This window comes from Oncorhynchus mykiss, chromosome 9 (assembly GCF_013265735.2).
Source record: "Oncorhynchus mykiss isolate Arlee chromosome 9, USDA_OmykA_1.1, whole genome shotgun sequence".
Taxonomy (NCBI): Eukaryota; Metazoa; Chordata; class Actinopteri; order Salmoniformes; family Salmonidae; genus Oncorhynchus; species Oncorhynchus mykiss.
Genome location: NC_048573.1, coordinates 37907178 through 37922571, shown reverse-complemented (window position 1 = coordinate 37922571; position 15394 = coordinate 37907178).

Genomic DNA, 15394 nt, shown 5'->3' with positions numbered 1-15394 from the left:
CATACTTAGGTAGCCTGGGTTTCACTGTGTGTCCGTGGGTGATTGTTCCTGTCTCTGTGTTTGCGCCAGATAGGGCTGTTTTGGTTTTTTCACATTTCTTGTTTTGTTAGTCTGTTCATGTGTAGAGTCTTTATTAAAGAACCATGAATAGAAACCACGCTGCATTTTGGTCCGTCTCTCCTTCAAGTCAAGAAAACCGTTACAGAATCACCCACCACAACAGGACCAAGCGGCGTGGTAACGGGCAGCAGCAGGAGCAGCGAAATTAAGACTTCTGGACTTGGGAAGAAATCCTCGACGGGAGAGGACCCTGGGCAAAACCAGGGGAGTGTCGCCGCCCCAAGGTGCAGCAGGAGAAGCGGCAGCAGAAGCAGCGCGAGGAGGAATGGACATGGGAGGACGAATTGGACGGAAAAGGACCCTAGGCACAGCCTGGAGAATATCGGCGCCCCAAAGAAGAGCTGGAGGCGGCGAAGGCAGAGAGGCGCTGGTATGAGGAGGCAGCACGGCGGCGTGGATGGAAGCTCGAGAGTCAGCCCCAAAAATGTTCTTGGGGGGGGCACACAGGAAGTGTGGCGAAGCCAGGTAGGAGACCTGCGCCAACTTCCTGTGCTTACCGGGGGGCGAGAGGGACTGGGCAGGAACCGTGTTATGCGGTGGAGCGCACGGTGTCCCCAGTGCGGGTGCATAGCTCGGTGCGGTACATACCAGCTCTGCGTATCGGCCGGGCTATAGTGAGCATCGAGCCAAGTGCCATGAAGCCGGCTCTACGCATCTGGTCCCCAGTCTCCTTGGGCCGGCTTACATGGCACCAGCCTTGCGCACGGTGTCCCCGGTTCGCCTGCATAGCCCAGTGCGGGCTATTCCACCTCGCTGCACTGGCAGGGCGACCGGGAGCATTCAACCGGGTAAGGTTGGGCAGGCTCGGTGCTCAAGAGCTCCAGTGCGCCTGCACGGTCCGCCTCCGGTGGCAGCCCCCCGCACCAGGCTGTCTCTCCGTCTCATCCCTACAGGTGCTCCTGTCCAGTGCTACCGGAGCCTTCCTCCTCTCCAGCGCTGTCGGAGTCTCCCGCCTGTCCAGCACTGCTAGAGCCATCCTCCTCTCCAGCGCTGCTGGAGTCTCCCGCCTGTTCGGCGCTGCCAGAGCTCCCGCCCCTCATTCCAGAGGCGCCAGAGCTACTCAGTCCAGCGCTGCCAGAGCCTTCCTCTCCAGCATTGCCGGAGCTTCCCGTCTGCCCAGCGCCATCAGAGTCGCCAGTCTGCCCAGCCCCGCCTGAGCCACCCGTCTGCCCAGCGCCGCCAGTGCCGCCAGTCTGCCCAGCGCTGCCAGTGCCGCCAGTCTGCAAGGAGCTGCCAGTGCCGCCAGTCTGCAAGGAGCCGCCAGTTCTGCCAGTCTGCAAGGAGCCGCCAGTGCTGCCAGTCTGCCCAGCGCCGCCAGTGCCGCAAGTCTGCCCAGCCCCGCCTGAGCCACCCGTCTGCCCAGCGCCGCCAGTGCCGCCAGTCTGCCCAGCGCTGCCAGTGCCGCCAGTCTGCAAGGAGCTGCCAGTGCCGCCAGTCTGCAAGGAGCCGCCAGTTCTGCCAGTCTGCAAGGAGCCGCCAGTGCTGCCAGTCTGCCCAGCGCCGCCAGTGCCGCCAGTCTGCCCAGGGCCCCCAGTGCTGCCAGTCAGCCAGGGGCCGCCAGTGCCGCCAGTCAGCCAGGGGCCGCCAGTGCCGCCAGTCAGCCAGGGGCCGCCAGTGCCACCAGTCAGCCAGGGGCCGCCAGTGCCGCCAGTCAGCCAGGGGCCGCCAGTGCCGCCAGTCAGCCCGGGGCCGCCAGAGCCCCTCAGCCCAGAGGCGCCAGAGCCCCTCAGCCCAGAGGTGCCAGAGCTGCCCCTCAGCCCAGAGGCGCCAGAGCTGCTCCTCTGTCCCGAGCTGCCCCTCTGTCCCGAGCTGCCCCTCTGTCCCGAGCTGCCCCTCTGTCCCGAGCTGCCCCTCTGTCCAGTGGGGTCATTGAGAAGGGTGGCCATGGTTAGAAAGCCACGGAGGCGGACAATAAGGCGGACTAAGACGATGGGGAAGTGGGGTCCGCGTCCCGCGCCAGAGCCGCCACCGCGGACAGACGCCCACCCAGACCCTCCCCTATAGGTTAAGGTTTTGCGACCGGAGTCCGCACCTTTGGGGGGGGGGGGGGGTACTGTCACGTTCTGACCTGTATTTCCTTTGTTTTGTCATTATTTAGTATGGTCAGGGTGTGAGTTGGGGTGGGCAGTCTATGTTTGTTTTTCTATGATTTGGGTATTTCTATGTTTCGGCCTAGTATGGTTCTCAATTAGAGGCAGGTGTCATTAGTTGTCTCTGATTGAGAATCATACTTAGGTAGCCTGGGTTTCACTGTATGTTTGTGGGTGATTGTTCCTGTCTCTGTGTTTGCACCAGATAGGGCTGTTTTGGTTTTTTCACATTTCTTGTTTTGTTAGTCTGTTCATGTGTAGAGTCTTTATTAAAGAACCATGAATAGAAACCACGCTGCATTTTGGTCCGCCTCTCCTTCAAGTCAAGAAAACCGTTACACATCTGGTTTGCACTTAGTGGGACTATCGTTTGTTTTTCAACAGGACAATGATCCAACACACCTCCAGGCTGTGTAAGGGCTATTTGACCAATAAGGAGAGTGATGGACTGCTGCATCAGATGACCTGGCCTCCAGAATCACCCAACCTCAAGCCAATTGAGATGGTTTGGGATGAGTTGAACCACAAAGTGAAGGAAAAGCAGCCAACAAGTACTCAACATATGTGGGAACTCCTTCAAGACTGTTGGAAAAGGTGAAGATGGTTGAGAGAATGTCAAGAAAGTGTATGTTTGTGTGTGTGTGTGTGTGTGTGTGTGTGTGTGTGTGTGTGTGTGTGCTTGCATGTGTACATTTTACTGTACTTGTGAGGTCCAGAAGTCCTCACAAACCAACTAAAATTCAGAGAAGTGAGGACATTTTGTCAGTACTCACTTGTTAAAAGGATATTTTAGACTTAGGGGTTAGGCTTGGGGTTATAATTAAGATTAGGTTTCAGGTTAGGGGTTAAAGGTTAGGGTTAGGTTAAGTATCAGGTTTAGGTTTAGGTTTAGGGGTTAAGAAGAATATGATTTTGAATGGAAATAAATTGTTGGTCCCCAAAAGGTCCTCAGAAGTGTGGTAAGACAGCTGCGTGTGTGCTAGTTTACACGAAAAGCTTTTGGATTTCTGATACAATCACTCACTTTTGCTTTCTCTCTCTCTTTTGCTTTGTCTCTCTCTTGCTTTCTCTCTCTCTCTTGCTTTCTCTCTCTCTCTTGCTTTCTCTTACAACTGCATGTACGTCTGCACGGGCATAAACACACACACACACACACACACACACACACACACACACACACACACACACACACACACACACACACACACACACACACACACACACACACACACACACACACCAGGTGAGGCTCGTGGGAGGAGCTATAGGAAGACGGGGTCATTGTAATTGCTTAAATGGAACGGAGTCAAACGTGGTTTACATATGTTTGATGTGTTCCATACCATTTACACATGTTTGATGTGTTCCATACCATTTACACATGTTTGATGTGTTCCATACCATTTACACATGTTTGATGTGTTCCATACCATTTACACATGTTTGATGTGTTCCATTCCATTCCAATACCACTCCATTTATTCCAGTCCAGACATTACAATGAGCCTCTAGTGACACACACAGTAATAACACGGCTATATACAGGGAGTACCAGTAGCGAGTCGATGTGCAGGGGTACAAAGTAATTAAGGTAGCTATGGGGGAAAAAACTGTTCAGGGTCCTATTGGTTCCAGACTTGGTGGACTGGTACCCTCTTAGAAAAAAAGATGTTAAGTAAAACCATCCAGGGTTCTTCACTTTGTCCTTATAGCAGAACCCCTTTTTGGTGCTGGGTAGAACCCTTTGCAGAGGGTTCTATCTAAAACCCTCTATGTAGGGTTCTTCAAATAACCCCCTGTATATGGTTCTGCCTAAAACCATCCATGAAGGGTTCTACCAAGAACCATTTTATCATCCATAGGTCCTTCCTAGAACCGTCTATGAAGGGCTCTACCGAGAACCCTTTTATCTTTAGAAAGATCTTCCTAGAACGTCCTAGAACCGTCTATGAAGGGTTTTACCGAGAACCCTTTTATCTTTGGAGGGTTCGTCCTAGAACCCTCTATGCACAGTTCCACCAGCCTTATTAGCATTTAAAATGTAATTATTTATGACAATATAAGGCTTATAATATATATATATATAAGGCAAAGAACTCCTTTGTAACCTTTTTTTTCCGAAGAGTGCATCACTTTCCTTGCAGTAGCAGAGAGAACAGTCTATGGCTTGGGTGGCTGGAGTCTTTGACAATTGTCGGGGTCTCCCTCTGACACTGCCTGGTATAGAGGTCCTTGATGGCAGGGAGCTCATCCCCAGTGATGTAAGTTTTTCCTGTAAGACACCAGTGAACATGCACAATGCATGGTGTAATGACTGTCTGCTGCTTTTTACTGCAAGGTCCACACACATTAAAAGGATATTGGTTGACTTGAGAAAGATTCCACGTGTCTGCCTGGATGCTTGTTGTGACTGTGTGGTGATAGAAAATACAATCGTACAATACTGTAACACATACACTGAAAAAAAAAACACAAACGCAACATGTGAAGTATTGGTTGCATGTTTCATGAGCTGAAATAAAAGATCCCAGAAATTTGCCATACGCACGAAAAGCTTATTTCTCTAAAGATGTTTGCACACATTTGTTTACATCCCTGTTAGTGAGCATTTCTCATTTGCAAAGATAATCCATCCACCTGACAGGTGTGGCATATCAAGAAGCTAATTAAACAGCATGATCATTACACAGGTGCACCTTGTGCTGGGGACATTAAAATGCCACTCTAAACACGACACAATGCCACAGATGTCTCATGTTTTGAGGGAGTATGCAATTTGCATGTTGACTGTAGGAATGTCCAACAGAGCTGTTGCCAGAGAATTTAATGTTCTCTACCAATGCCATTTTAGAGAATTTGCCAGTACATCCAAACGGCCTCAGAACCACAGACCACGTCTAACCATGCCAGCCCAGGACCTCTGCATCCGGCTTCTTCACCTACGGGATTGTCTGAGACCTACCACCCGGACAGCTGATGAAACTGTGGGTTTGCACAACTGAAGAATTTCTGAAGAAAATGTCAGAAACCGTCTCAGAGAAATTCATCTGTGTGCTCATTGTCCTCACCAGGGTCTTGACCTGACTGCAGTTCAGCGTCGTAATCAACTTCAGTAGGCAAAGGCTGACCTTCGATGGCCACTGGCACGCTGGAGAAGTGTGAATCCTGGTTTCAACTGTACCGGGCAGATGGCAGACAGCGTGTGCAGTTTGTTGATGTGATCAGCGTGTCTCATGGTGGCGGTGGGGTTATGGTATGGGCAGGTATAAGCTATGGACTACGAACACAATTGCATTTTATCGATGGCAATATGCACAGAGAGATACCATGACGAGATCCTGAGGCCCATTGTCGTACCATTCATCCGTCATTCACACCTCATGTTTCAGCATGATAATGTACTGCCCCATGTCGCAAGGATCTGTACACACAGTCATTCCTAGGAGCTGGCCTGCATACTCACTAGACATGTCCCACATTGAGCATGTTTGCACAGCCATTGAAGAGGAGTGGAACTAAATTCCCAGGCTACAATCAACAGCCTGATCAACACTGTGCAAAGGAAATGTGTCAGGCTGCCTGAGGCAAATTGCGGTCACATCGGATGCTGAATGGTTTTCTGATCCAGGCCCCTTACCAACAGATGCACATCTGTATTCCGAGTCATGTGAAATCCATAAATGATGTCCTTATGAATTTATTTAAATTGACTGATTTCCTCATATGAACTGTAACTCAGTAAAATCTTTGAAAGTGTTGCATGTTGCGTTTATATTTTTGTTCAGTGGTATATGAGTGCATTCTAAGAAGATACATTTGACAAGAAATTGAATACCTGGATCTTTCTTAATTTATGTGTCAATATATCAGTCAAATGTTTTCTGTGCTGTAATTCAGTCGATATTGGATCAATTATAACAAATCTAAAAGTTTGGAGTATCTTTGATGACCGTTGCAAATGTATTCCGATGAAAGCCATGTGAGCCAATACAGAGCATATGTCTGATACTTTGCCAGGAGTAATTTCAACACCTTTCTCCACCTATACCCATTCCCATCACACAGGAAGCATCAATCTGTTAAACAAATACTAAGACAGAAAGCGACTGTAAGTCAGTATCAGATCAGAAAACAGACGTGTTATGACAAAGGAACTTCCTCGAACCCAGAGGGTTGTAACATTTGACATGATTTTGATTTCAGCCATTGTGCTATGATTATGTGTGGGTTGGATAGGGAGGGTGAGGATATGATGGTATAATATTTGATTGGGAAGACAAGACAGGCGCTGTCCATTTAAGAAGGCATAGAGTAACACATATTTTACACAACGATACACTTTTTTTTTTTATACACTCATGTTCTGTCCTGAAGATGCATCATCGAGGCAGGCCAAAAACAGCATGGTGACAAACAGTGGTGGCGTGGTCTCTCAGGGCACAAGCCTATGCCAAAGACAGACTCCAGTGTCTGAAGATTGTTGCGACCTTATGTTGCACCCGGGATGAAGACAACTAACTAAGTAAGCGATACACTTTTTTTGGGACAATCGTCAAAATGGGATTCAGATCGTAGAATGGTTATGACTACAACGCTACACATGCATCATAAAAGGCTCCCTTTTCATTGCAGTGATTGGGACAACATTTTAACATGCGGTCCTGTTGTTCGGTTGATCAAATCACATTGCTCCATCCAACATCCACACTCTCTTTTTTTGTATACCGGTATAACATCGTCTGTCGACATACGCTTAACGAGAAGGCCAGAGCAGGCTGTGAGCGTGTGTTCCACTGCAGGTGTCCGTGGAGAATAATTTGCATATTTACAGGGCTTATCAGTGGTGATCTGATACGCAAACACAAGGGTAGTCATTGCAGTGTCTTGTTACTATCTGTCCGTGTGTCAAAAGTCTAGGTGGTGTGGGTAAGGCGGAGTCAGGCGCAGGACACAGAGATGAGTAATAACCGTAACTTTACTCAAAAACAATATTCCATGAAGGAGACAAATAATCCAGGTATCAAAACGAGACGACTTGACAATAACAAACAAGCACAAAACCAAGGGGGAAACCAGAGGGTTAAATAGGGAACAATGATTATGGAATGGAAACCAGGTGTGTGCAATGAAGACAAAACAAATTGAAAATGAAACGTGGATCGGTGGTGACTAGAAAACCGGTGACGTCGACCGCAGTACGAACAAGGAGAGGGACCAACTTCGGCGCAAGTCGTGACACCCTGACAGGTCAAAAAATAATAAACATCACAGATTTCGGTAATGGAGCAAAATGAAGGCAGTTGTACAATAAAAAAATAAAAAATACAATCCATCTACAACAGATTTCACAACCCATTGTGTGCCCTCAGGCCACTACTCTACTACCATATACAGTACAAGTCAAACGTTTGGACACACCTACTCATTCCAGGATTTTTCTTTATTTTATTATTTTCTAAATAGTTAAAAGACATCAAAACTATGAAATAACACACATGGAATCATGTAGTAACCAGAAAACAAATCAAAATCCTTGTGTTCAAGCATTCAAGAACAAAACAAATATAGATAGATACTACAGTATGCCAAGTTGGTGCTACTAACAGAAAATGTGGGAGGGTAAGACTGGAAATGGTCAAAATGAACAAAGTTACACAGCAGCATTTTTGGAGAGGGAGGACCTCTTCTGATTTTGCAGTGAAGCATAGCAGGTGCAGCTATGGCAGTTTGCTGGTTGTTACTGACTGACGTAAAGCATTTCCTGTTATCTTGTCTATAATTACCTGTTGCCTATTTATCCGTAACTCTTTCAGTCTCAAATGTCCAGCATTAACCCCTATCATCTTCTGTACTGAAACCCTATTCCAATCTGTTACAGTAGCATAACCTCCTTCTTTACCACGCCCCTAAGGAGACAATGAAAGATGTGATAAATGCCCAAGCTAAGCCCATGCTGTTTGTCTCTATCGCTGCAGTTAAACATTTTTTATACTGCATAGCTTGCCATAACATGGGAAAAAGTGTATATGTCAGTACAATTGCTCTAATCCATTATTAACAAAAGGAGTGAAGGACCCACCCCTCAGTCAATCAGTTTAATCACATTCTCCATTCATGAACAAAACCAACAAGGTTGTTGACTGTATGGGAGGCGAATTCATCTCCCATGTCATTTACAGTAGATGGTGGATACAAGTGTTGGGGAAGCTACTCTGAAATCAGTTTACCAAACTACTAATTACTTGACACTGGAAGAAGTTAAGCTACACTAAATCTAACCTTCAGAAAAATACAGTTTATTTAACTAAAGCTACTTTGAAAAAGTAGTTCACTACATCCAAGCTACTGTACTTCGTGAAAACGTATCATATCTAAATCTGAAATGTCATAGACTACAAATTGCAAGAACAAATCCTTCTGGGGTCATTTTTTTTTACAGAGTGTGTAATTTGGCCTATTAAACACAAAACAATATGTTTCAAGTGAGAATTAGGATGGTCTGATGCTGAAAAGGAAAGGCAATTTGGTAACACTTAATTTGAAGGGGTCCTAATTCTGTAATTACAAAGATGTTACAACGAATGCTTGATACCATGCTTGTTACAAATGTTAAAGTTCACAATAGCATCCCATCCAGTGGAGGCTCCTCAGAAGAGGAAGAGGTCAACCATCCTCCTCAGTGAATTTCATTCAAATAAAAATAGTGAAACATAAAAAAAACTATACTAAATATATTCATGTCACCAAATAATTGATTAAAACACTCTGTTTTGCAATGCAGGTCTACAGTAGCTTCAGCAGCACTCTGTAGAGTGGCACTATGGTGTAGCCGGAGGACAGCTAGCTTCTGTCCTCCTCTGGGTACATTGACTTAGGAGGCTCATGGATCATGGATTCATTATGCCGATTCTGTTAAAAATTTTCTTAAACGAAAGCAAACGAAACGGGAACGAACATACCTAAATTTGTCCAATAGAAACTCTCATTTGCAAATGTTGGCTTTATGATTAGCTAGATGCAGGTGAGAGTCTGCAAGGCGGCATTGAGTATTGAATGTGTCATTGTCTGTCACCTTGACTATTCAAAAGTCTCTCGACCTGTGCAACTACATTGTAAACTTTCTTTCATAGGCTAGGTTGTAGCAACCTCATGATGGGAACAGGGAAAATGTTAGTATCATGTAGGAGCCTAAACATATCCATGTTACATTGAGCTGGATGAATGGAATATGAATGACAGTCATCCAATATGCTGTAATAGAAATAAGGCCATGTTCATAAAAATAGTGATCATCCTCCCTCATCTTAAATGGCACTGATCTCAACAACTCACCAGTGCTATTGGTCAGTGCTATTCGGTATCCTTGGGATGTCCTCACCTAACCCTTATCTAATCTATTCTAACCCTAATCTTAACCCCTTATCTAACTTAACCCTAACCTCAACCTAACCCTAACCTTACTCTTACATTAACCATTTAAAAATGTCAACTTCAATGGGGTAGGGACGTCTCTAGGATCTGAATAGCACGGACCACAACATATTTCAAACTGCACAAACCACTGTGATTAGTGTTAGCCAATTGAAAACTGACCACCTCACTGACATAACTCTGCAAAAAAGGCCTCTGGAGTCTGATGCACAGGTCTAATGGCAAAGACGGGTTTACAAACGGCTCACTTAAACAAATACTTTCAATTGTTAAAAACATTTTAACGGTGCATTTGACAATTGGTCAATGACTTTAACCGGCAATACACATTTTTTTACACATTAATAAACAGTTATGGTTAAAATTGTGAGATAATCATTCCTGCTTGCCAAATTGTCAGCCTATTAAGCTTGGTTAAGTAATGGTTTAAAATGATGAGACAAACTCTTATTCCATCATGTAACCTTGGAAGGCTTTAACTGTTGAGGAAGATTTGTACTTTTGGATGGGATGCATTGGGGGCAATTATTTACTTGTAGCAGGAAGTAAGGCATCTTGTCAAGATCTGCACAACACCCTCTAAATAAGGACGACCTCGAATGTGCCCAAGTCTTAACACTAACGTCATGTGACAGTGCACAAAGAACAAGGTTGTGAACATCAGTGTGCAAAGTGTTGTAGGTCAAAAACGCCAACACAGTAGAGAGAAAGTATGTTTTTCATGCAATTTGATGAGCTTTTTTGGATACATCTGCTGGACAATTTAGCATAGGTAGTTAGCTAGCTAGCATTTGCTAGCTAGCTAGCCTACTGTGTTGGCTAGCCAGTTAACTGTGGCTAGCTAGCAAACTTTAGCTGGCATTTTTGATCTGCCTACCAACTAGGCTAGTTTAGTTTACTAACCACAGAATATACTTTCCATGCAATCTGTTGAGTTGTTTGGGATTAGCTAACAAGCTACCTAATGCTGGCAATTATGCTATGGTCACTACTAGCTAGCTGCCTAGCTAGCTAACGTTAACTGGGCCCGATGGTCTTATCTTCCCTGAACCTTGTTAACAGGGTATCTGTACCCCAAGGGTTATACGTGAGACACACCCAGCATGTTAACATTAGCTAGCTACTTGTGTCAACACACTATGCATAACATTCCTTTTCAATGTAGCTAAACACTAGGTAAGCACTATCATTGCTAGTGGGATAACACAACAACTAGCTAGGTAGCTAGGTATGCCTAAACTATAGAAATCACGATGATGAGTGTCTGAAAAAATGGTCAAATATAATTTTTCTCTACCACAGATTTCGACAAGATCTCAGACTCCAGGATGGGGAAATTCAAGAAAGAAACAGATGAAGACAGAAACAGTTGTAGATTTCCATTTTGTAAGATCAATTTCTGCTGAAATTGAATTTGCATAATGCAAAAATCCCCATAAATATCTGTCAGTTTAACCTAAAGATATTTCAAATTTGCATGGGATGCGTCTTAATCCACCGCACCCACCTATGTAACACTTCCTCGTCTGCGGCGAAACAAAGCTAAAGCAGTGTCTGTTAGACCACGAGACATCCCGAAAATCAGTCTTCTCCCAAATCGTCTGTAGCGTCTGCAAACTATTACTACCCCTCTATGGGAAGATAAGACGCGACGGTGTCCTCCGTTTTGCACTATGTGACAGTGCACAAAGAACAGGGTCACCTCCACAGGCGTCTTGGGACTCTGAAGTCAATCTGCCAACTTCTGTCTGTAGCGTCCGAAACAGTTTGGGCAACACAATAATATGACCCATCTATTTAAAGGTGAGACTCTCACAAACACTTACATGCTTTGCTCTATGATGCCCACAGGCCTAACAAGACTCGTCTGAAGGTTCCCCAGTACCAGTTGAAAAAAATGAATGGGAAGTACAGTATATTGTATATGGAGACTGCTTGGATACAAAAAAATAACTCATGTTTCCTGATCATTCTCAGATATAGAACAGAGACTTCAGAACAAACATCATTTAGATTTTTTTTTGGGGGGGACTAGCTGTTGTTCCATGTAGTGAATCTGCTATTCAATTAGTTTGCATGGGCTGATAGCACAATGGGAATAAGGAATAATGTATTTATTTATATTTACAGGTACATCAAGGGGTCTTAAAATTCAAAATCAAATAACTACGTAAATGATCCTTGGTATGACATCCCCCCTTAGACTCTTAAGGCTTATTAAAAAGCTAAGAAAAACACAAGCATGTTGTTCTAAAGTACACTTCCGGCGCCGACAGAGATGGCCGCCTCGCTTCGCGTTCCTAGGAAACTATGCAGTTTTTTGTTTTTTTACGTGTTATTTCTTACATTAGTACCCCAGGTCATCTTAGGTTTCATTACATACAGTCGAGAAGAACTACTGAATATAAGATCAGCGTCAACTCACCATCAGTACGACCAAGAATATGTTTTTCGCGACGCGGACCCTGTGTTCTGCCTTACAAACAGGACAACGGAGTGGATCCTATGCAGCGACCCAAAAAAACGACTCCGAAAGAGAGGGAAACGAGGCGGTCTTCTGGTCAGACTCCGGAGACGGGCACACCGTGCACCACTCCCTAGCATTCTTCTTGCCAATGTCCAGTCTCTTGACAACAAGGTTGATGAAATCCGAGCAAGGGTAGCATTCCAGAGGGACATCAGAGACTGTAACGTCCTTTGCTTCACTGAAACATGGCTCACTGGAGAGACTCTATCCGAAGTGATGCAGCCAACGGGTTTCTCCACGCATCGCGCTGACAGAAACAAACATCTTTCTGGTAAGAAGAGGGGCGGGGGCGTATGCCTCATGGCCAACGTGACATGGTGTGATGAAAGAAACATACAGGAACTCAAATCCTTCTGTTCACCTGATTTAGAATTCCTCACAATCAAATGTAGACCGCATTATCTACCAAGAGAATTCTCTTCGATTATAATCACAGCCGTATATATCCCCCCCCAAGCAGACACATCGATGGCTCTGAACAAACTTTATTTAACTCTCTGCAAACTGGAAACGATTTATCCGGAGGCTGCATTCATTGTAGCTGGGGATTTTAACAAGGCTAATCTGAAAACAAGACTCCCTAAATTTTATCAGCATATCGATTGCGCAACCAGGGGTGGAAAGACCTTGGATCATTGTTACTCTAACTTCCGCGACGCATATAAGGCCCTACCCCGCCCCCCTTTCGGAAAAGCTGACCACGACTCCATTTTGTTGATCCCTGCCTACAGACAGAAACTAAAACAAGAGGCTCCCACGCTGAGGTCTGTCCAACGCTGGTCCGAGCAAGCTGACTCCACACTCCAAGACTGCTTCCATCACGTGGACTGGGAGATGTTTCGTATTGCGTCAGATAACAACATTGACGAATACGCTGATTCTGTGTGCGAGTTCATTAGAACGTTCGTTGAAGATGTCGTTCCCATAGCAACGATCAAAACATTCCCTAACCAGAAACCGTGGATTGATGGCAGCATTCGTGTGAAACTGAAAGCACGAACCATTGCTTTTAATCAGGGCAAGGTGTCTGGTAACATGACCGAATACAAACAGTGCAGCTATTCCCTCCGCAAGGCTATCAAACAAGCTAAGCGCCAGTACAGAGACAAAGTAGAATCTCAATTCAACGGCTCAGACACAAGAGGCATGTGGCAGGGTCTACAGTCAATCACGGACTACAGGAAGAAATCCAGCCCAGTCACGGACCAGGATGTCTTGCTCCCAGGCAGACTAAATAACTTTTTTGCCCGCTTTGAGGACAATACAGTGCCACTGACACGGCCTGCAACGAAAACATGCGGTCTCTCCTTCACTGCAGCCGAGGTGAGTAAGACATTTAAACGTGTTAACCCTCGCAAGGCTGCAGGCCCAGACGGCATCCCCAGCCGCGCCCTCAGAGCATGCGCAGACCAGCTGGCCGGTGTGTTTACGGACATATTCAATCAATCCCTATACCAGTCTGCTGTTCCCACATGCTTCAAGAGGGCCACCGTTGTTCCTGTTCCCAAGAAAGCTAAGGTAACTGAGCTAAACGACTACCGCCCCGTAGCACTCACATCCGTCATCATGAAGTGCTTTGAGAGACTAGTCAAGGACCATATCACCTCCACCCTACCTGACACCCTAGACCCACTCCAATTTGCTTACCGCCCAAATAGGTCCACAGACGATGCAATCTCAACCACACTGCACACTGCCCTAACCCATCTGGACAAGAGGAATACCTATGTGAGAATGCTGTTCATCGACTACAGCTCGGCATTCAACACCATAGTACCCTCCAAGCTCGTCATCAAGCTCGAGACCCTGGGTCTCGACCCCGCCCTGTGCAACTGGGTACTGGATTTCCTGACGGGCCGCCCTCAGGTGGTGAGGGTAGGCAACAACATCTCCTCCCCGCTGATCCTCAACACTGGGGCCCCACAAGGGTGCGTTCTGAGCCCTCTCCTGTACTCCCTGTTCACCCACGACTGCGTGGCCACCCACGCCTCCAACTCAATCATCAAGTTTGCGGACGACACAACAGTGGTAGGCTTGATTACCAACAACGACGAGACGGCCTACAGGGAGGAGGTGAGGGCCCTCGGAGTGTGTTGTCAGGAAAATAACCTCACACTCAACGTCAACAAAACTAAGGAGATGATTGTGGACTTCAGGAAACAGCAGAGGGAACACCCCCCTATCCACATCGATGGAACAGTAGTGGAGAGGGTAGCAAGTTTTAAGTTCCTCGGCATACACATCACAGACAAACTGAATTGGTCCACTCACACAGACAGCATCGTGAAGAAGGCGCAGCAGCGCCTCTTCAACCTCAGGAGGCTGAAGAAATTTGGCTTGTCACCAAAAGCACTCACAAACTTCTACAGATGCACAATCGAGAGCATCCTGGCGGGCTGTATCACCGCCTGGTATGGCAACTGCACCGCCCTCAACCGTAAGGCTCTCCAGAGGGTAGTGAGGTCTGCACAACGCATCACCGGGGGCAAACTACCTGCCCTCCAGGACACCTACACCACCCGATGTCACAGGAAGGCCATAAAGATCATCAAGGACATCAACCACCCGAGCCACTGCCTGTTCACCCCGCTATCATCCAGAAGGCGAGGTCAGTACAGGTGCATCAAAGCTGGGACCGAGAGACTGAAAAACAGCTTCTATCTCAAGGCCATCAGACTGTTAAACAGCCACCACTAACACTGAGTGGCTGCTGCCCTTCACACTGACACTGACTCAACTCCAGCCACTTTAATAATGGGAATTGATGGGAAATGATGTAAATATATCACTAGCCACTTTAAACAATGCTACCTTATATAATGTTACTTACCCTACATTATTAATCTCATATGCATACGTATATACTGTACTCTATGTCATCGACTGTATCCTTATGTAATACATGTATCACTAGCCACTTTAAACTATGCCACTTTGTTTACATACTCATCTTGCCTATGCTGCTCTGTACCATCACTCATTCATATATCCTTATGTACATATTCTTTATCCCCTTACACTGTGTACAAGACAGTAGTTTTGGAATTGTTAGTTAGATTACTTGTTATTACTGCATTGTCGGAACTAGAGGCACAAGCATTTCGCTACACTCGCATTAACATCTGCTAACCATGTGTATGTGACAAATTAAATTTGATTTGATTTGATTTGAAATTAACTATCTAGGTCAGTGTTACCCAACTCCAGTCCTCGGGTATCCCAAACA